The sequence below is a fragment of the Amblyraja radiata genome, chromosome 39, assembly GCF_010909765.2.
Source record: "Amblyraja radiata isolate CabotCenter1 chromosome 39, sAmbRad1.1.pri, whole genome shotgun sequence".
NCBI classification, from domain to species: Eukaryota; Metazoa; Chordata; class Chondrichthyes; order Rajiformes; family Rajidae; genus Amblyraja; species Amblyraja radiata.
In genome coordinates this window covers 4,304,828-4,328,989 of record NC_045994.1, presented here as the reverse complement: position 1 = coordinate 4,328,989, position 24,162 = coordinate 4,304,828, and positions in this window count along the sequence as shown.

Genomic DNA, 24,162 nt, shown 5'->3' with positions numbered 1-24,162 from the left:
CAGGGGTAGGCCATTCGGCCCATCGAGCCAGCCCGCCAAACAATGTGATTATGGCTGATCATCCCCAATCAGCACCCCGTTCCTGCCTTCTCCCCACATCCCTTGACTCCGCTATCTTTAACACCTATCTAGCTCTCTCTTGAAAGTATCCTGCTAAAAAGAAAATGAAGATGGTCGTCAAGTAACGGCAGATGTTTTCAATGGTTAAAAGAGTCACCGTGTAAACATCTCTACCACTGGGCAACTCTGTTTTTCAGTTCAAGGAAATTTGGTGACTAACCTGAGCAGATGAGACCGGCGTCGTTTCCGTGTGAACAACTCGTCTGATCACTGGGTAGGACTGGACAATCAACTAATCGGAGCTCGTTCCCCCGACAGTGGTAGTTCTCCTTCCACACAGGGCCGGATCCTCGGCCAAAGTGAGTAACTATGGGAGTTGCGGCCACTGCACCACAATGTAGTTGTTCACAGACCACGCCGGCATCAAGCAAGCTAAAGTGCTGATCACAAATTGTCCCCCACTCGTCTCCGTGTAGAACTTCCACCCGGCCAGAGCATCTATCCTTCCCACCCACCAGTCGTGGGCCATGGTTCCCTGTTTTTATGGGGCAAAATGACAGTTCAATACACAATAAGAATAGAGAAAAATAATGAAAGTTAGAAATTGTTTGTTTATTTTCCTCATTTTCTAAGCGGCCACCTTCAAAGTGTGTGCGCGCGGTGATATTTCAATACACACAGTGAATGGTTACGGTCTTCAACTCGGCACGTCGGGGTCGTCAGTTTCACGTTATTTAGTTTAAAGTCCTGACCAAATAAGTTCAGATCTCATCTGTAATACTTGCGGCTTTCAATAGTTCACCGGAATAAAGCGTGCACCCGACCTAATTGATGGTCTCCAATAGTGCAGCCTACATTTTTCAACACAGTACTACATATATGCCATATTTTTTGTCCACTCGCTTTTCCGTATGTTTTAGAAGGAACTGCAGATGCTGGTTGATGTGTTGGCCAATGCAAGGGAAAGACACTCAGCCGATCTGGCAGCATCACTGGACAACATGGATATGTGACTGTACACAAAAATGCTGGAGAAACTCAGCGGGTGCAGCAGCATCTATGGAGCGAAGGAAATATGCGACGTTTCGGGCCGAAACCCTTCTTCAGATGGATATGTGAGGTTTCGGGTCGGGACCCTTCTTTAGCTTGAAGAGCCTAGGCCTGAGTCGTCACCTATCCATTTCCACCAGAGATGCTGCCTGACCCACTGACTTACTCCGGCATTTTGTGTATTTTACTGTAAACCAGCATCTGCAGTTCCTTCTGCCAACACCTTGCGTCATGGCATTAACAATTTTGAATATGTTACGCTTAACAGCACCAGCTAACACCCCCCCCCCCCCCCCCCCCCCCCACAACCCAATGCACCCATTAATATAGTTTGTGAATAAATGGCGTTGCCTTGGCACCCTCCCGACATAACCAGCCAATCTGTTTGGACCCATTCCTCCCCCCTCCCCTTTATCAAGAGTGTGTTGTTGTCATATGTCCCAGATAGATCCTTGAAAGTCTTAACTGCTGCAGCACAACAGAATATGTAAACGTGTTAACTGTCTGTTTGATGCAGATCGGTGTGTGATCTTCCTGAAACATAAGAATACATTTTCTGAAAATTCCTCTTTATCTGCCGTGAGAAATACACTTACAAATAGCTTCAGTGGATTAGTCAAACACGACTTCACTTTGAGCAATTCAACCCGACGTCACTTATTATTTTCAGTTCTTCAGATGGCCCATGTTAATGTGAACTCCATCATTCGTCCAAGGCCGGAACAGATCGGCTGTTCATGTTTTCTCTATCGTTCCTCTTTGCAAAGAGTGAATACCGAATGTCTACGCTGCAATCTGCAAGACCCATTGCAGAAACTATACGTTGTTGGATATTGTAGCGAGCGTGCCCTTTGCTTCAATTATATTATGATGTGGGTCTTTGGATCCATGGAATTTTCAGGTATTCAGGCTCACTGTCCTCCATGGTATAATGTTGTCACTAATATATTTTATATTACTTGCTCGTTTTGCGTGGGCGTTTGATTTTATAGCATTTAAACAAGTTTACATTTATTAGCTAAGATGGAATCAACATTTTATAAAATCATTCGGCGAAATAATTTCCGTATTCCACTGTTTAAATTCTCCCCACGTGTGGATAAGTTGCAGTGTTTTCTTCTCTCATTGTTGGCCCTTTTCATATCTGTCCTTTGCCGAAATCTAATTTCTCCTTGTCACCGCTTATTCTGGAAACGTTAACCCATCCCATCAATTTTCCATTTTGCACGGATTACATTTCCCCCGTATATGTCGGCAAATAGTTGATATTTCCCCTTGCTAATATTGTCCTTTGCTGAATTCTACAATATTCAAATTCATCATGCATAATGTTGTCATTGAAAAAATATCAGATACAACCCCTCCTCCCCCCCCCCCCCTCATTTTTCATGTAGTCTAAGATCTATATCCGTTTCCCGTTGTGTGTTGGGCGAGGTCGAGGACAGATGAAACCAGATGTTTGGATGAAACCCACTATGACATTGTATATTTCTACATTACAGCAATGGATTTACTACAATCCATTTCCCATTCGTTTACTTCGCTCCTGACTCCTGTTGGGTCCGCATCCCCATAACACACTGGTTTAAACCTTTGTTATGGAGAAAAATAAAGTATTCTGGTTCCCCATCCTCTCCTCCTGCCAATGCTCAGGATCTCATTTGTTCAAGAGGCGTCACCGTCTTCACTTCATTGATTTATTCAGTTGGGCATTTTGTCTCGACACTGTTATCAAGTGCTGCTTCATCTTGGCGTGATACGGTCTCTGATTACACATGGATGTTCTTCACTCTCAGTGATCAGGTTGTTATTTCCTTGTACATTATTGTAAATGCTGATGGGAAGTAATCGTTCACTGCGCTATTTTCTAATGCACTAATTGGTTCCCCATTTATAATAGGATCATATGACCACAATTTCATTCCTAACAAAAAATGTAAATCATGGGATAAATTTACTTTTAAACTTCATGCATTCTTCTGCCGTCTCTTTTTATATGTCTTACATTGTTGCATCATCTTATATATCCCCACCCCACCCCAGTGCCAGGATCCTTGCTTGTATTATCATTATCATTATCATTATCATCCTTTTATTGTCATCATGCAAAGCAAAATTGTACTTTTCTATGTGTAATCATTTACATCTAAAACCGTCCATAGTTTTTCTTCCTGCAGTGAGCTGTCTTTCCACTCAAAATGCTCAAAGGTTTCAGTGAAGAAGTACATTTGTTTATAAACAAATATAATTATTTTACTCTAGAGTAATTTTTGATTAGGATTCATTGGACAATTGCTGTTGCATCGCATGGATATCACCATGTAAATATACTGTTAATTTCCTCCTTCTGAACTCCATATTGTAAACCATCATAAATGTTTGTCTATAGGAAATTATTTAAATTATTTTAGCCGGTTAATACGTTTGCCAATATCACATGAAAGTCGTGCACTGGTCAATTATATTCCAGCATTTTATAACCTTTTGATAAAAGTAAATGGCGAGATCTCATCTCTATCTTCCAAGTATAATGAGTGTTTATTAATAATTAGTTTCCAAAGCTGGCACTCACCAGAACAGATCACACTGACATCGCTCGTGTGGTTGCAATGAAAAGTTCCCAAAGAACGCGGACAGTCCCGTATGCTTGTCTCATTACCCTTACATTCAAATACATCGTTCCGTACAAGGCCAGTTCCCTTTCCAAAATAAGCCCCTGTCGGAACAGACACGGCTTCTCCACAATGAAGCTGACTGCACACCACATTGGCATCATCCATATCCCAGGCCAGGTCACACACGGTTCCCCAGGTTTCACCATACTGCACTTCCAGTCTTCCCGAGCACTGATCATCTTTGGATACCAATCTTGGCTCTCTGTGATCTGAGAAAAAATATAAAAGATAGTCACAAAAGCCACAATTATGAAGACAATTTACAAAAACATCCCTGAAAGTTCAGCACAAATCTGACGTTGAAATCAGTCCCTTACTAATGATATCCGTGCTCCCCTTCTCCTCCTTCCTCTATCACGATGCGCTAACATGCTGAGTACTATATTCTGCTCTCTGTAACTTCCTCTTTACACTATATATTGTATTTGATTATAAATATGCGTTGTGTATCTGATCTGTTTGCATAGCATGCAAAACAAAGCTTTTCACGCCACCTCAGTAACGTCACAATGATAAACCTAAACCTAATCCTACAAGTCGAATATAATTATTATTTATAGAACATTCCGTCCTGCAGAACTTGACAAACTCCACAGGCAAGACTCTGCTAACTGACCCAGTGTATCTGTCTGCTCCTGTTCCATTAAACGAATTCTAAGTACAAACTGTGGAAAAAGAACCATATACCATTCGGCCCACGTCTGCTTCACCGTTAAATCGTGGCTGGTCTAGCTTCCCCTCTCAACCCCTTTCTCCTCATAACCCCTGACAACTTTATTAAACAAGAATCTGTCAATTCCCGCCTTACAATTATAAGACAATTACAATTACATTTATCCATTGACTTGGCCTCCACAGCCGTCTGTGGCAATGAATTCTGCAGATTTATCATAAAAAAATCTCCAGACTGGTGTGTGGAAAAGTAAGTTTTCTATCATTATGCTATTGAGATGTATATTTTGGCAAATAATAAAATGGCCTGACAGCTTCAACACCCAGTCCCTTTCAAAGATATTGTCAATTTGCTGATGGTGATTATGTCCAATTATCAGCTAACAATTATGCCATTCCTTGGCTTGCATCTGAGTAAAATGTAATTCAATACCTACGTATGGTTTGCGATTATTTTAATGATAAATTTAGCTTCAGAAACGTTTTATTTCTGCATGTAAACCCCACTTGAGATCCATGGGCGATTTAGAAAATTCACAGCCAGATTTATCACTTCTGAAACATTTTACATACCAAAGGAATCAAGAAAAAACACAAATAATGCCTCACTGTTGATGAAATGCAGTGAGCAAACACGATAATTCCCAATATTTTCAATCTTGATATCTGTGCGGCCAATGTTCGCCAACCACTTTATCTGTTGTTGTCCCTTCAACTCTCGCTTCTCTTCACCATAATTTCTCTTCACTTTTGGAATTCTGAAGTAGGATAAATGTCTCTCACGGTTACCCCGATTTCCACAATTATTTACAGACCAACAATTGCCAATTTCGGCGGTTTTTAACAGGTAAGAAAGTGCGCGTATCGTGTGTTAACAGTGTGTGCCGGAGGCTGCCTTGTCCTCCACATGGATGGAGCTGCTCCATGCGTCGTGCCCTTTGACCCGATGACCTGACGTGCAACCCCCCTATAGGGTGATTTCACGAAAGGTCACTGGATCATAGATCCTCACCCACGTGACCGCAAAATCCAACTGGGGTACAAGCGTCACTTCCGGTACATGTTATTGATGCTGAAAACGTGTACTTTCACACCCGTTAAAAAACGCGAAAACGGCCCGTTTTTGAGGTGTAAATAACTGGGCCAGTCGGGGTGCCCGTGAGACACAGTTATCTTACTTTACAGTCCAGAAGTTAGATAAAAACGAAGGTAAATACAAGAGGGAGCTGAAGGGGCAACAACCGCGGAAGTGGTTAGCGGACATTCGCCGTGGAGATATAAAGATCGAAAATATCGGGAACTATCGCGTTTGCTCGCTGCATTTCATCAAAAGTAAGGCATTATTGACGTTTTATCTTTATTCATTTGTTATATGAAAAGTTTTAAAATTGAAAAATCCGTCAGTAAAATTGCAAAATCGCCCATGGTTCTCAGGTGGGTTTTAACATGCAAAATGAAAACGCTTCTGAAGCTACATTTACCATTTAAATAATCGTAAACTATCAATGCGTTTTGAAATACATTTTACTCAGATGCAAGCTGAGGAATGGGATAATTGTCAGCTGTTAATTGGACAAAATCAGGACATTTTATTATTATTATCCAATTAACAGCTGACAATTATCCCATTCCTTAGCTTGCATCTGAGTAAAATTTATTTGGATTTTGCGGTCACGTGGGTGAGGATCTATGATCCAGTGACCTTTCGTGAAATCACCCTATTCCTCTCTCACCAACTCAGTTCCTCCAGCCGCTTGTTTCTTGGCCCCGTCATTGTACCGGGTGAGAGTATTTAATGCTCCCGGTTGTGTTTCTTTAATTAAAACGAGAATGTGAGATCCAGAAGCGAAATTTGATTCCAATTGGACAGGAATAAATCGGACAGACACTGGATTTAATTTCACACCACTCGCCGCGGGCGGTCAGTCCGAGCCATTTACATCCAGGGCATCCCGGAAATCACCAAACTGCGGAACAAAGAGAGAAAAAGCTGATGTTTACCTTCGCAGATAACGCCGGCATCGTAGGAGTGTGGAACGCCATGGTCCCTCCATGGCTGTGATTTACACTCCCGCAGAGTGGCCTCGCTCCCGCTGCACTCAACATTATACGTCACAGTGGGTCCGGACCCCGGTCCAAAGTGAGCTCCGCCCGTGGCTTTCACCGCGGCGCCGCAGCCCAGCTCCCGACACACCACCGCCGCGTCCTGCAGGTCCCAGCCGCCTTCAAACACAGTCCCCCAGTTCCCCCTGTAGAGAACCTCCAATCTCCCGAGGCATGGACTGCTCCCGTTCACCAGACTCAACTTCACACTTTCTGAAAACAAAAATCAGAAAATAGAAGAACAGACGTTACCGCCGGTTTGAGCCGCGGGTCAGTCGGCGCCCCGCACACCGCGCTCCCAGCCACCCCTAGCTCCAACCATTCAAAGTCCACATGTACCACGGAATGATCAACGGGAGCGGTAGACCCCGAATGAACTTTGAACAGAGTCAACAATATGCAGTAAGCTGGTAACCGTCCGGAGAACCGGGATCACCCGGTCATTCTTGGGATGAAAGCGGTGCCCGAGCAGGCAGGGTGAGCTGCGGACACAGAGTGCTGGAGTAACTCAGCGGACACCCACCCATGTCCTCCTGAGATGCTGCCTGTCCAACCCAGTTACTCCAGCACTGTGATTTTTATTATAAACCAGCATCTACAGTTCCTTGTGTCTCCAAGTTCAGCTGCAGGTTCGTTTTCATTCTCGGGAGAGCGGCTGATGAGCTGCGCGGGTCAGTGCCCCGCTGTACTCAAAGCTCATGTGACGGGCAATGGAACCCAAACGTGTTAGAGGTGTGAAGGCATTCCTGGAATTGGACGCCAAAGGTGAAAGCTCCGGACTGGGACTCCACAGTGGGATGAGCAGTGGGAACACGCTTGGAACCGGGAACCATGTCAGCAGAGTCGACGCCCCACACTGCGCGCTTCAGGGACATTACTGATCGTCACTCCGTCTGTAGACGGCAGTCACCTCGCAAGAAGCATTAAAGGTCTTCAGTAACAATCAGTCTCAGTAGCCGCACTCTTAACGCAGTGAAAGTTAAGCGAGGTTACCTGTAGGGTCCGCCTGACAATCCCCGGGGCGGCCTGAAATGAGAAATAAAGAATGAGATTTGGCTGTGTGACGGGTAGAGTGATGGGGTTGGGATGTGGGAGCGAATGGGTCCATGGGGAGGTGGGCATCTCATTAATGAAACCATCACCGGAAAAAGTCCCGATAGTAACCTGAGAGGCAGCGTTCCGAACCGCTACAGAGAATTGTTTCACCTTCCCAACTGCTTTAAAAAAGCATCTTTAAAAAAGTAACATCTAAAAGTTACTGTAAATGAGTATCAGCAGTCAAAAAACCGTACTCTGTCTCTTTTGTAATGACGTGTATTGTTAGATCTACAGAGAACTGGATACAATTTACCGATGTGATAAATTTGGTCCATGACGGCCAGATTATCCCATCTAAGCAAGTTCCATTTGCCCACGTTTGGCCCATGTCTCTCTAAAACGTTCCAATGCTTGTACCTGATCACTGAATTTTAAACGCAGTAAATACCATAAAAACCTGCCCCAGCTGCCTCCCCTGGCAGCTTGTTCCATATACCCACCACCCTGTCTGGAAAAAACGCCCCTCTGGATCCTTTCCCGTCTCATCTTAAACCTTTAGCCTCTGTTGTTTTTATTTCTCCTATCCTGGTTTAAAATATTATGTGCCATTCACCTTATTAATTCCTCCCGTGATTATATGCACCTCCATCGCCCCTTGGTCTCCTGCGCCCCAAGGAATAAAGTCCTAGCTTGCCCAATCTCTCTCTACAGCTCGGGTCCTTAAGTGCTGGAAACGTTCTTGTAAATCTTCACTGCATTCTTTCCATCTTAATGGCATCCTTCCTACACCAGGGTGACCCTTTAGAACGACAGGGAACAATATACATGGAAAGTAGGCCTGTCGGGCCACGACAACTCTCCTATCGCCTGGTGAACTATCAGGTTCGGGCACATTTTACGTAAGATTCAAAATACATTGTGTTGCCACTCTGATATTTCGCATGGGAACATGCATAATGCAATTCACAGTGATCAACCCAATCCTTATTCCCATAAAAAAAAGTTTTCATTTTTTTCAGTTTTCGGTGCATATGACAGTTAAAAAAAAAACCCCCACCCTTGAAATAGCTCCTGTCTGTGAGGTTCACACTGTCACGAGTTCAGATTCTCATTTCAAATTTACTTTCCACAGGCGATACGAAGTGAACTGACCCGTGTGCCAAACTCGATCATTTTAATTTTCTGCGGACAGCCACTCCTTCATTTCCCCTCCAACAACATTTACAATGATATTCCCTCCGATGGATTTGCAGGATATTTTTCTGTGTTCAACACCGTCTACCACATGATGGACAAATGACCTGATCCCAGACTACTGAAGATATTCTGCCCCCGATTTCTATATTACTTGCCAGTATCTTAATACAGGTGCGGCGATGCTAATATTTACGACTCTATGACTCTATTTATTTTCAGATTTGCTTGTGGCGAATGCTTGAATGATATTCCAACGTTACACGTTGGTTCGTTTGTGTCCTGCGTTGTCCAGCAATAACTGGGCACGACTTGCTCCCACACCTGAGTGATGTTATCCACTTGGCTCCAGGAACAGATACTGTCTTCCGAGTTGCCATTTTCCTTTAACCGATTTTCAAGAAGTGGGGAAAGTCTATTTACGTTCACAGTTTCAAACCCGCGTTACAATTTGTGAATCTAGATAATGTAATTCAATTCTATGCCTTTCACCGATTGCACAAACTCGGCCCGTGGACAATGCAGTGGACAATTGATCGCATGCACAATAGGCTGATTAATTTAGTGTTATATCTCACGAAGTAATAATAATATAAACAGCACAATCGTATCTGACGATTTGGGAATCATTAGGATCATATTTTCTCAGACGTGTGTTACGATTATTCAAGTATTTAATGCACACGGAAGCAGTACCATTACACATCATGTATAAAACACAGCTTCCCATTCTAAACTTCTAAGGACAAGAAGGAGACCATTCAGCCCATCGGCTCCATACCAAGCACCGTACAACAGTCTCGTTTATTTAATTTACCCTCTCCTTATTTCCCTTCATTCGGACCAATCAACCCTTCTTTCATCCGTTTGACCATTCTACTCAAGATAATTTACAGTAGGTAATTAAACTACCTAGCAACAAACCATTGGGATGCGCGAAGAAACGCGAGCAATCGGGCAAACGCGCACAGTCACAGGGAAGATGCAAGTGTAATAGCATGTTATACAGCACCGGTGGTAAGGAATGAACCGAGATCGCTACAACTGGGTGGAAGCAGCGGTAGTAAAATTAAATAGTGGATACCGATAACGTGCTCCTTCCAACCAGTAGAGCCACTGCAGGCAGCGTCATAGACCCGAGTTCAATGCCGACCTCGGGTGCTGTCAGTGTGGATTTTGTACGTTCTCCTAGTGCCTGTGTGGGTTTCCCCCGCGCGTTCTGTTTTTGTCCTACGTTCCAAACCGGGCATTTACCCGCTGTAAATATTCCCTCATGTGCATGAGTGGCAGTATCTTCGGGGAATTGATGAGACCGAGAACAAATAAAATAGGATTAATGATGCAATTGGATGTTTGCTGCTCGCCTGAGACTCGGTGCTCAAGGGGTCTTTCCATGTTGTTTGTTTAAACCAGAATCTGCAGTTCCTTCCAACACATTTACTTAGATGCCAACGTGGTGTCAATTACACAGGCTCCGACAATATTCAATGACGTGATGTTATCTAAACGACAAAATCAGAAGAAAAGTTGGTGTTTGATTTAGCCAGCGCCCAATTTCTGCCGATAATTCACGGATGAATATGTCCTGCTTTTGTTTTCTGATTTGTATAATGAGGTGGACGGGACTGGAGAAACAACAGCTGAATATGTGCCTGAATTTATCTATAAAGCATCAAATGAGATAAATCTTCAAAACAAAGAAGTAAAACTCTGAAACTCTCAACAGAGAGAAAACAGGTGAGTTCTGTACATCAGTCCCAACGTGGACTATTTTAATTTCCTCAGAAGCTGCGGCCCCGCCGAAGGTTCTGTTTGCGCGTCTCATTGTCTCATTATGCATTTAACACGAGGTATATGTAGGAGATAAAATATCAAGGCGAAATTTGTAACGGAAATCTGCACTGAACATTTAACCAAAATAGAGCAAGTGAAAAGCAATTTAAAGAAAATTGCAACATGTCTCTAACTGCGATTCTCCACCTAAACAGAATGGAGAATGCACAAATGCCCCGAGAAATAAATGTGTTGCTACTAATAGCCGGACACGCATAGTGCCAAACTGAAAACTCCGTTAATATATAATGTGACGCATTTGAAGATCATTGACCACTGTGTGGAAATGTCAGCGTCAATATCCATCGAAGTGAGTGTTCAATGACAAAATTAATGCTAATTTTAACAGTGTTCATTCTACATCAGGATGACTTTTAATGATAGAAAATTAATAAAACCTGTTGCAACAACAGGATACTAACTACATTTTATAAATATTCTCAGTTCACAGTATGACATGGTGGATAAAAATAGCTGCAACTGATCACTATCAGCGACAGGAATTTGTGTGCGGCTTCAGTCAGTAACAGCTGCAGCTTTGGATGCTGTTGTTCACCTCAATGAGTTTATACTCTCTGGACTCCGATGTACTCTGTCCCAACAGTGACCGCCCTATACCTCTATACCCGAGTCTTGCGGGTTGACTGATCTGTGACTGAAGAAAATTCCCGTGGACGAAATATCACGTTTAAATCTGTTTTCAAAAATATGAATGGGAAGTTAAATGTGTTCATCTTGGCGACATTATCCAAATATGTAGCCTATTCCGACGGAATTGAGCGACTGTTGTACAAGGACTCAAATAGCAAACATTAGAAAATAACTAATTATTTATAGAAAGCAAATAACACACTTCAATATTCAATTCAGCCGTTGTCAAGGTGAATGAGCCTATTATTTTAATTCACTCTGCTCCTGTGCCCTCATCACAAAACACCCAAAGCCCTGACCTGGACAGGTGGAAAATTCACACGTGAAGACATTTTTCATCACTTTAATAGATCACTATGTTTTCATCACAACATTTAGAGATACAGACATAAAGGGCTGCAGTAACCCAGCGGGTAAGGAAGCATCAGTTTGAAGAAGGGGGCCGATTTGAAACGTCACCTATCCATGTTCACCAGAGATGCTTCATATCAAACAGAGACAAACTGAAGTTAGCTGTTAATAGAAAATGCAGGACGTGGAGCAAGTGGAAGCAAACTGTAAAAAAGTATCGGTATTTCATCCAACGCAACTGAATATTCTGCAGAAAATTCAATATAGGCGAATCGATTTCAAAAGAAAGGAGATGTAAAGATTGCCGAAAGTCTACTCGATCAGGTAATGCGCATTTCCCTTTGATGGAGTTTATAACATAAACCTTAACCAAAACCGTGAACATTGAGAAACTATACGATCGACTGAACGTGGCACTAAATAGAAGTGTCAATGAGGTGGACGGGGATTGAGAAACAACAGCTGAATCTATGCCTGAATTTATCTAGAAAGCAGCAAATGGGAGAAATCTTCAAAACAGTGGTAAAACTCTGAAACACTCAGTACCTGTGGAAAGAGAAACAAAGGTGATTTGTTCTCTGCTGTTCTTTCCACAAATTCTGTCCATCAGTCCCAACGTGGACTATTATACTTTCCTCAGCAGCTGCTGCCCCGCCGAAGGTTCTGTTTAAACGTCTCTCTCTCTATGTCTCTCGTCTCTCTCGTCTCTCTCGTCTCTCTCTCTCTCTCTCTCTCTCTCTCTCTCTCTCTCTCTCTCTCTCTCTCTCTCTCTCTCTCTCTCTCTCTCTCTCTCTCTCTCTCTCTCTCTCTCTCTCTCTCTCTCTCTCTCTCTCTCTCTCTCTCTCTCTCTCTCTCTTATTGTGCATTTAACACATTAAACGTTCAAGCTGAATCGAAGAAGTGAATTTGCAACATCTCACAAATTGCGATTCTCTACATAAACAAAATGGAGAATGCAAAAATGCCCCGAGCAAAATAAGTTGCTACTTATCGCCGCACACACACAGGGGCAAACTGAAAACTCAGTTTAATAATTAATGTCACACATTTGAAGATAATTGTAGGCAAATTAAACTCTACCGCTGTGTGGAAATGTCGGTGCCAATATCCTTCCTTGTGAGTGATTAAGATCGATGACAAAATGAATGTTAATTTTAACAGTGTTCATTCTACATCGGTGTGCCTTCTAATGATGTAAAATTAATAAAACCTTTCCAACAACACGATATTAACTGCAATTTATAAATTTGCTCCGCTCACTCTGTGACATGGTGGACAAAAAATCTGCAACTGATCACTATCAGCGACAGGAATTTGTGTGCGGCTTCAGTCAGCAACAGCTGCAGCTTTGGAAGATGTTGTTCACATCAAGGAGTTTATACTCTACGGACTCCGATGTACTCTGTCCGAACAGTGACCGCCCTATATCTCTGATCAATTCAGATTAATAATCTCTTTCTGAATTGCAGTACACAAGACCCCAGTCTTGCGGGTGGGCTGATCTGTGACTGAAGAAAATTCCCGTAGATGAAATTTCAGGTTTAAATCTGTTTGCAAAATCAGAATGGGACGTTAAATGTGTTAATCTCGGCGACATTATCCAAAGACACACTGTTCCGGCAGAAGTCAGCAACTAGTTACCAAATGGCTCAGTTAGAAAATATTAAAAAATAATGAATTATTTAAAAAAATAATTGCCAGACTTGAATAGTCCACTCCTCCCGTCATGATTTTGAAGTAAATGAGCACATTTTCTCATCTCTGCTCCTGTGCTCTGATTATAAAAACACACAAACCCTTGACCTGGACAAATTGGCAGCAACAGTTTGAAGAAGGGTTCCGAATGGAAATGTCATCTTTCCAAGTTCTGCAGAGACGCTGCCTGACCCTCTGTGTTATTTCAGCAAATTGTGTCTTGGTTCATAAAGCAGCATCTGCAGGCCCTTGTGTCTCCATTCAGAGAATAAATATTTTCTACTATCCACAGTCCATACACCACAACGTTCAATTATGTAGCTATAAAGATACGGGAATATAGGGTATAATAATAAATATCATGTTAATTGATCACCGAATACTTTCAACATTCTCAATGAACTCACAGTTCCAAATCTGCAATACAACCAAAGTCAAGAAGGACCGCAGCATTCTCCCAGCGGCCAATTGCAGCGATGACACCAGGACTTCCACTGAACACCCACTACGGACATAGAATGGTCTCTCCAAAACCTTCTGACACACTAACGTATCTGAGAGTTAATTCTTTGATAACTGTTTTCATAGTAAATTATGTTTTGCTCCAAACAACCAATAGATTTTGAATTATGATGCGTGAACTGCAGTCTGCTCGAATGCACCAATGAGAAAGAACCTGCCCATTAATGGGTTTATCCCATCTATTTTCTTTCTTTCGCCTTCTCTTGAGAAACCAATGAAGGGATTAAAGGTAACATTAACAAATTTGCAGATGACACAAAGCTGGGTGGCTGTGTGAACTGTGAGAAGGATGCTATGAGATTGCACGGTGACTTGGACAGGTTGGTTGAGTGGAATCTGTGGAAACACATTCTTGCTATTGAGGGAGTGCAGCGTAGGTTCACGAGGTTATCTCCCGGTATGGCAGACTGTCATATGTTGATAGAATGGAGCGGCTGGGCTTGTATACTCTGGAATTTAGAAGGATGAGAGGTGTTCTTATTGAAACAGAAAAGATTATTAAGGGTTTGGACACACTAGAGGCAGGAAACATGTTCCCGATGTTGGGGGAGTCCAGAACCAGGGGCCACAGTATAAGAATAAAGGGTAAACCATTAGATTGGAGATGAGGAAAAACTTTTTCACCCAGAGAGTTGTGAATCTGTGGAATTCTCTGCCTGAGAAGGCAGTGGAGGCCAATTCTCTGGATGCTTTCAAGAGAGTTAGATAGTGCTCTTAAAGATAGCAGTGTCAAGGGATATTGTCTATTATCTATTGAATTTGAAACGGAAACGTGTCACCGAGCCGATACCTGCATCCAAGAAGCAGACAGTTAACGAAGCTTACCGTCAGCGAGGAGATGGTTGATCCCATTGTCCACAGTGTGATCCAGACCATGTGGGTGCTCTTCTCATTTACATCCTTCCACCACCTGGTGCTTTGGCAATTTACAAACAGTTCAGAGCACCCAGCCCACCCGCACTCTCAGCGGCCGCCTGAAAATACCACACCATGCCGAATGCAGTTTTAATTCATTGTTATTGTGCCCTGTATCATAATCTCCAGTGTAGAAGAGAACAAAAATACTTCATACTCTCGTGTTTTTATGTTCATGTCATAGGAGCAGAATTAGGCCATTTGGCCCATCCTGGCCACTCACTCATCTCCCTGCTGCCTTCAGGTAGAAGGTACAGGAGCCTGAAGTCTACAACGTCCAGGTTCATGAACAGCTTCTTCCCCACAGCCATCAGACTATTAAACTCAACTGTAACAAATCTCTGAACATTAATAGACCATTATCTGTTTATTTGCACTTTATCTGCTTATTTATTGATGTGTGTATATATTTATATAATGGTATATGGACTCACTGATATGTTCTGTATTCATGCCTACTATGTTCTGTTGTGCTGAAGCAAAGCAAGAATTTCATTGTCCTATCTGGGACACATGACAATAAACTCTCTTGACTTGACTTGACTTGACAGTCAGTAAAACTTCCAACCTGTCCAAGTACTTCTGCAGACTCCCTGCTTCCTTTACATTAGCTACTCCTCCACCTATCTTTGCATGATCTCCAGACGGCCACATATCCATTAATTCCCTCATCCAAATCATTGATAAACTATGTGATGAGTAGCGGCATCAACCCCAACCCCAACAGAACACCACAAGTCACCAGTAGCCTATCACAACAAGTCCCCTTTCCCCACTCTTTGCCTTCTGCTATTCAGCCAACCTGCTATCCATGCAGGTATCTTCTCTCTAATATCTTGCACTCTCATCTTGTTTAGCAGCATCACATGGGGCAAGTTATCCATCTGTCATAGAGTCATACAGCATGGAAACAGGCTCGACAGCCCCAATTGTCCATGCTCACCAAATTGCCCCATCTAAGCTAGTCTCATTTGTACACATTTGACCCATATGGTTCTAAACCTTTCCTTTCATGTATCTCTCCATGTGTCTTTTAAATGCTGTTATAGTCCCTGCCACAGCTACTGTACCTCCTCTGGCAGCTCGTAACAGAAAACCCACCATTCTCTGAGTAAAAAAGTTGTCCCTTGGATTTCTAATGCATTTTTCCCTGTCACCTTAAACCTTTGTCATCTGCTTATTGACTTCCCTACCCTAGATAAAAGATTGTGCATTAATGGGAAGGGCGGTGTGTCAGATGCTGTGTTGGGGGGGGGGGGGGAGGGGCAAGTACTGTATGTGGGGGAGGGTCAAGAAATGCTCTGTGTGTGGGAGGGGCAAGTGCTGTGTGTGGGGGAGGGGCAAGTACTGTATGTGGGGGAGGGGGAAGAAATGCTCTGTGTGGGGGAGGGGCAAGTGCTGTGTGTGGGGGAGGGTCAAGTGCTGTGTGGGGGGGGGGGGGAGGGGCAAGTGTTGTGTGGGGGGGAGGGGCAAGTGTTGTGTGGGGGGGGAGGGCAAGTTGGTTTAGAAGATAACGTAAATTCTGCACGTGTGTGAGTCTTGTGATTGTTTTTTTCTTTCTTGGGTGAGTGCAGCGCAGGTGGCAGGTAAATTGGTTCAATACTCCTCAATCAGGATGTGGGAAGGTAGGAAAACTGCTGGAGACCGTAACTATTATACCTGTAGTTATTGTGTCCAGGTACAGCTTGTTAAGGACTGTGATCGGAAGCAAGACGTGCATCTGGATGACCTTTGGACTATCCAGGAGAATGAGAGCTTCTTTGATAAGATGTGCAGTGAAGTCATAATGCCCATGGTCCAGGAATAGAGAGGGTGGGTGAGCATGATAAAAGGAAATAGACAGGGAGCGCAGGTGACCTCTGTGGATCACCCCATATAGTGTAAACCCACCCATATAGTAGAGCCAACCTGCTTGCCTGGATATTTGTTCCCTTCCAGTTCAGGTGCAACTCATCCTTCTTGTACACGTCTGGATCAATTGGCCAGGTGGGCGGAAGAATGGTTGATGGAATTCAATACTGAGAAGTATGAGGTGTTGCATTTTGGGATGTCGAACAAGGGCAGGACCTACACAGTAAATGGTAGGCCTATGGGGAGTGTTGTAGAGCAGAGGGATCTAGGAGTACATGTGCATGGTTCCTTGAAGGTTGACTCGCAGGTAGGTAGGGTGGTTGGCACTTTGGCCTTCATCAGTCAGAGTATTGAGTATAGAAGTTGGGAGGTCATGTTGCAGTGTATAAGATGTAGGTGAGACCACATTTAGAATATTGTGTTCAGTTCTGGGCACCATGTTATAGGAAAGATAATGTCAAGCTTGAATAGGTTCACAACATATTTACGAGGACGTTGCCAGGACTGGGGGGTGCGAGCTATAGAGGGAGGTTTAGTAGGATAATCTTATAGAGGTGTACACAATCATGAGAGGAATAGATCAGGAGATGCACTGTCTCTTGCCCAGAGGATGGGAATCGTGGACCAGATGTCATAGGTTCAAGGTGAAGGGGAAAAGATTTAGACAGGTACATGGATAAGACAGGTTTGGAGGGAGATAGACCAAGCGCAAGCAAGTGGGACTAGTGTAGCTGGGACATTGTTGGCTGGGGTGGGCAAGTTGGGCCGAAGGGCCTGTGTCCACACTGTATCACTGTATGACTTTATGTAACCATATAGGTTGATGGCAGAGCTGTAGACATTTTCTACATAGATTTCAGCAAGGCATTTGAAGAGGTTCCGCATGGTAGGCTGTTCTGGAAGGTTAGATTGCATGGGATCCAAAGATAGCTAATGGCCTGGATAGAAAATTGTTTTCATGGCAGGAAACAGAGGGTGATGGTGGAACATTGTTTTTTGGAATTGAGGACTCTAAGTAGTGACGTGCCTCAAGGATTGGTGCTGGATCCACTGCTGTTTGTGGTTTACATCAACAATTTGGATGTGAACCTACAAGGCATGGTAAGTAAATTTGCAGATTACATTAAAGTGGCTGGTATTGTAGACAGTGAAAATAGTTGTCAAAAAGTGCAGCAGGATCTTGATCAGTTGGCAAGGGGGCAAAATAATCATTAATAGAGTTTAATGCAGATAAATGTGAGGTACAGCATTTCGGGAACCCCAATATGGGCGGGATCTTCACTATAAATATCAGGACTGGGGAGTTTTGCAGAACAGAGATCTCAGAATGCAGGTGAATAGTTCATTGAAATTGGTAGCACAGGTTGATAAGCTGGGCAAAAAGGATTTTGGCACTTTGGCCTTCATCAATCAAGATTTTGTGGGTAGAGGTTTGGATGTTACAACTGTACAAGGTACTAGTGAGGCCACAGTTGTAGTATTGTGATCAGAGTTGGTCACCCAGCTATAGAAGGTGTTGTTAAACTAGAAATCATGTAGAGATTTACCTGAACAAGGATGTTGTCAGGTCTTGAGGGACTGAGCTATAAGGACCTCCACCAATGTAAATCACTTTGGCCAACAAGAGTTGTTGTTTAAATGTGCTATAGAAATAAAAGTGACTTGACTTGAAGGGGAACGTTTTCCAAACACAGGGTGATGGGTACAAGAGATGAGCTGCCGGTGGAGGTACTGTAATTGAGGCAGAAACAATACATTTAAAATACATACGCACAGGTACATGGAAAGGAAAATTTAAGAGGGATATGGGCCAAACATGGCCAGGTATAGATGTGGCACTCAAATTTCTAAAGCCACCTCTATCAGAACCCTGGGGTGTAGTCCATCTTATCCACCTTTAGACCTTTCAGCATCCCAAGCACCTTCTCCTTGGTAATAGCCACTACGCTAACTTTTACCTCCTAACTCTCTTGTATTTCAGGCACATTGCTGGTGCCTTCCACTGTGAAGACTGATGCAAAAAACGTATTTAATTCATCTACCATTTCTTTATTCCCCATGATCACTTCTCCAGCATAATTTTCCTGTGGTCCAATGTCCACTCTTGCCTCTTTCTTACACTTTATGTATCTGAAGATACTTTTGCTATCCTCTTTATTATTATTAGCAAGCTTGCATTCATATTTCATCTTTTCCCCCATATTGCCTTTTTAGTTACCTTCTGTTGTTTTTTAAAAGCTTCCTAATTCTCTAGCTTTCTACTTATCTTTTCAATGTGTTATCCCTTTTCTTTTAGTTTTTTACTGTCTCTGACTTCCCTTGTCACCACCGTCATCTCATTTTCCTCTTAGAATCTTTCTTCCTCTTCGGAATGAAAAGATCCTGCATCTTCTGAATTATTCCCTGAAATTCCTGCCATTGCTGTTCCATTGTCACTCCAGCTCAGGTCCCTTTCCAATCAACTTTTGCCATCACCTGCCTCATGCTTCTGTGATCACCATTCCTCAATAGTATTACTGACACATCCAATTTCATCTTCTCCCTCTCAAATTGATGGTTGAATTTTATCACCTTATTTTCAATATCTCCTAGTGCTTCCATTACCTTAAATTCCCTAATCAAATCCGGTTCATTACACAAAACCAAATCCACAGTTTCCTTTTCCCTGGTAGGGTCATCTACAAGCTAACAACTAAACTAATTTAGACACCATTCTGGTAAAGCTGCTGTTCATCCGCTCCAAAACCTCCACATAGTTCCTGCAATGGGGCAACCATACCTGCACACAATACTCCAAATGCGGCCAAACCAAAGCCCTACGCAGGGGCATCATGATTTCCTGACTCTTGTATTCAATGCTACTTGCTATGAAGGCAAGCGTACCGTACACCATTTTTACCACCTTCTTTATCTACTTGTGCTGCCTCCTTCTGCGAACTATGAACTTGGACTCCAAGATCACTCTGTATATCAATGCTGTTAAGGAACTTGCCATTAACTGTATAATCTCTTATTGCATTCAAAATCCACTTGCCATTTCACAACCCGATTCTGCAGCTGATCTGGATCCCTCTGGATCTTCTAACAGAATTCCTCATTATATGTAATGTCTAATTTTGGTGTAGTCCACCAACTCATTCACAAACCCATCTACATGTACGTTTCGGTCATTTATATGTAATTGATAATACATTTGTTGAAAATAATGCCGTATCGACTTCTGGTTCACGTCTGACTCGGGGATGAAGTTTCTGTATAATTATTTATGTTTGCTGTATTTTTCATCATTACCATTTTTTGCTGCTGCTTCAATTATTTAATAGAATTTTGATCTTTCCATTCCAACTTGACGCTCCATGGATCTGACCCCTTGAATTAAGGGCAATAGTTCAGAAGTTTCATAATTTCATAAGTCATTGGAGCAGAATTAGGCCATTCGACACATCAAGTCTACTCCATCATTCAATCATGTCTGATCTATCTTTTCCTCTCAAGCCCATTCTCCTGCCCCTCCCCATAAACCCTGACACCCGTACTAATCGAGCATCTATCAATCTCTTCCTTAAAAATATCCATTGATGCCCTCCACAGTCTTCTATGGCAATTAATTCCACTGATTCACCATTCACTGACTAAAGAAATTCCTCCTCATCACCTTTCTAAAGATGTGTCCATTTATTCGGAGGCTAAAGCCACTGGTCCTCAACTATCCCATTAGTGGAACCATACTCTCCACATCCACTCTAGCCAGGCTTTTCACTATTCGGTACGTTTCAATGGGATCCTCCTTCACCCTAAACTCCAGCATGTACAGGCCCAGTGCTGTCAAACTCTCATCAGATGTTAATCAATCATTCCTGGGATCATTCTTGTAAACCTCCACTGGACCCTTTCCAAAGCCAGCACACCCTTCCTCAGATATGGGGCCTCAAACTGCTCACAATACTCCAAATGCGGTCACACCTGTGCATTGAATAGCCACAGCATTATATTCCTGTTTATATACTCTAGTCCTTTCAAAATAAATGTTACCATTGCATTTGCCTTGCTTACAACTGGTTCGACTTGCAGATTAACTTTTGGGGGATCCTAAAAGAGGTAAATCCTAATTTACCACCTTAATGGATTTTCTCCGACCGTTGTCATTTAGAACTCTTTCAAAACAAAGGCCACGATTGACTTTCACGAGGACTTGAGGCAGTTGGTTATGAAACTTAATATATGTATTCTAATAACACACCCTCTTGCAGAAATGATCATGTTCAATAAGCAGTGTTCCCAACACACAATTAGGAGAGGTCTTATGAGAAGGTGACACTGATATTTTAAACATTGAATGTAAAAAGTACTGGCCACATTCTGCAGAGGCACAGCATGTCTCTGCAAAATATATTTTGCTGTTGAGCTGGCAGGAAACGACTGCTATAGTTGTGTTTGCTGCGCTTATCTGTCATTTATCTTCTGTGAAATATTGGTATGCTGACAAACATGTTTCCGCAGCACACAGATCAGAAGATTTGGGATCTAAATTCTATTCCAGGCACATATTCAAAATGGTTCATTTGCAACTCCTAGTTCAGTGCCAGGTAAATGGTGTGATGTATAACGTGGAATGCTTCATATTTCTCTCTGAGTGCATGTCCCTCATCTGGAAAGTTAACTGTGTCTCTTTCCACATAATCTGCCTATCCTGCATAGATTGTCCAGAATATTCAATTTTCATCATGTCAAGTCAATTTTCTTTTCTAACTCATCAGTTCGAGCCTGTTTGTTCTGACCACAACATTGACTATTCATTACCCAGACAAAGTCTTAATGTGCTGGTAACTGCAGTCATGAAGCCATTTCAATTAATCACATCGCATTAATTCCCTTCGCTTTACACATCCTTCCCTCGCCTCCTCATCCAATGAAAACTACCTTGCATCTCTCTCGTTACTGATTCTGTTGAATGGGCATCGACCTTAAATGTTGACTGTACACAAAAATGCTGGAGAAACTCAGTGGGTGCAGCAGCATCTATGGAGCGAAGGAAATAGGCAACGTTTCGGGCCGAAACCCTTCTTCAGGCTGGCGAAGGAAATGGGCAACGTTTCGGGCCGAAACCCTTCTTCAGACTGTTGACTGTTTCTCTTTCCGCTGATGCTGAGTTTTACCAGTATTTTCTGTTTTTATGTCTGAATTCCAGCACATGAAGATTTTTTGTTTTTATTACATTCTTCATTACTCTGCAAATGAATCAGCCTTTGGCTGCCTGCAACAAAATCCAGACAATTTTCTAAAACGTGCTAGCAAATGGCAAACAATGAATTAACGTTTTTTGGACTGGAGTCAGTGTAACATTACAACACTGCTGTTTATCCGGATGCAGTAAAGGAACAGCCATGTTTATTTCAAAGCGAGATTACATTTAACTTGGAGAACACCTTGGAAATGGCTCCTTTTTCAACCGGCTCCTTTTTTCTTCCCTACAGGTGGCAGAGGCCAGCGATCTGGAAGATTCTAGTAGGTTGCAGCCGTGCACCCAATCCATGTTATACACTACAGTCACACTGTGTCGGTGAGGCGGCGGGTGGGAGAAAAGTTTAAACTGTTGGTTGATTTGTTGCTCAGTGGAATATTTAGGAGTGATTCCACGCTCTCTACAACACCTCCAGTGTTGGTGCAGTCTTGAAACTTAAAACTGTCTCCAATTAGTTAAAAATCAGAAGTGCTTCAAGAACTCAACGGGTCGGGCAGTATCTCTGTAATACGTGAATGAGAGATGTTTCGAGTTGGAACCTTTCTTCAGACTATTTGTAGGAGGGAGAGAAAGCTGGAAAAGAGGTGGTGGTGGGAAAAATTCTGGCAACTGAGAGGGGAACCCAGCTGAGGGGAGTTGTGATTGGCAGATGGGTGGACAAAGGCCAGATATGAAAAGACAAAAAATCCATAAAATAACATAAAAGAAGTGAAATATGAAGTTGAGGAAATGGTATTGGGCGAAGGGACGGGGGAATTGAGTGGATAGTGGAATAAATGGATATGCATCGTGGAGAGGCACGGGGAACTGAGGGGGGAAGGATGGGGGATGTGTGTTAGCTCCAATTTTAAGTAACACCCACCACACCCCATTTCCCTATCTCTCTATCCTGTGCCCCAGCTGGAAGCACATTCATTTCTCCCACTAACCCCCCCCCCCTCCCCCCCTATCTATTTCCCTTCCTCCGCATTTACATTACATTCATCTTCTCTTTATCTTACAGGAGTGAATGTGAGGGTTAGGCAAAATATTCAAAAGCTGGGCCATTGTGGGTAGTGACCTGTGGCTGCTAGCTCAGTGCCACGTATTACTGAGGGTAAGAATTGGAGTTTAGGATAGATGAGTGTGTGGCTGAAGAGATAGTGCTGGGATTCCAATTCTTGGGCCATTGGGATCTCATCTGGAGCAGAAGTAACCTGTACTGGAGGAACGGGTTCCACCAGAATTGAAAAGGGACCAATATCCAGATGGGCAGTTTTGCTGTTAATACTTGGAATGGTTTAATCTCGATTGGCGGGGAGGTGGGATCCAAAACTGTGGTGTGGAATTTGATACAGGTTAGCTTCAGAATGTTCATTATACAAGGCAGGCAGGAGCATGGCAGGGAGCAAGTAAAGACCGTTGGATTAAAATGCATTATTTTAATGCAAGACTCTGACAGGTAAAGTCAGCATGGATTTATGAAGGGGCAATCATGCTTGACTAATCTTTTGGAATTTTTTGAGAAACACTTGGTTTGGAAAAAGAGAGAGATCTACAATTATTATAGGCAGCATGGAGTAAATGAGGTGCTTGAGGAGTATAAAGAATGTAAAAAGAATCTTAAGAAAGAAATTAGAAAAGGCAAGTAAGGTGAAAGTAAATCCAAAGGGTTTCTACAGCTATATTAATAGCAAAAGGATAATGAGGGATAAAATTGGTCCATTAGAGAGTCAGAGTGGACAGCTATCTGCAGAGCCAAAAGAGATGGGAAGGTATTGAACAATTTTTTTTTCTTCGGCATTCACCAAGGAGGATATTGAATTATGTGAGGTAAGGGAAACAAGTAGGGTAGCTAAGGAAACTATGAGGATCAAAGAAGAGGAAGTACTGACACTTTAGAAAAATATAAAAGTGGATATGTCTCCAGGTCCTGACAGGATAATCCCTAGGGCTGAGGGAAGTTAGTGTAGAAATATAAGGGGCAATGGCAGAAATATTTCAGATGTCATTAGAAACGGGAATGGTGCCAGAGGATTGGCATACTGTGCATGTTATTCCAATGTTTAAAAAGGGTTCTAAGAGTAAACCTAGCAATTATAGACCTGTTAGTTTGACGTCAGTGGTGGGCAAATTAATGGAAAGGATACTTAGAGATAATATATATTAGATTAGATTAGACTTTATGAATCCCCTTTTTGTGGGGAAATTCAGATGTCCTTGCAGCACACTAATAAAAATTACAACATAGCATATAATCATCTGGATAAACAGGGTCCGATTAGGAACAGTCAACATGGATTTGTGCCTGGAAGGTCATGTTTGAATAAT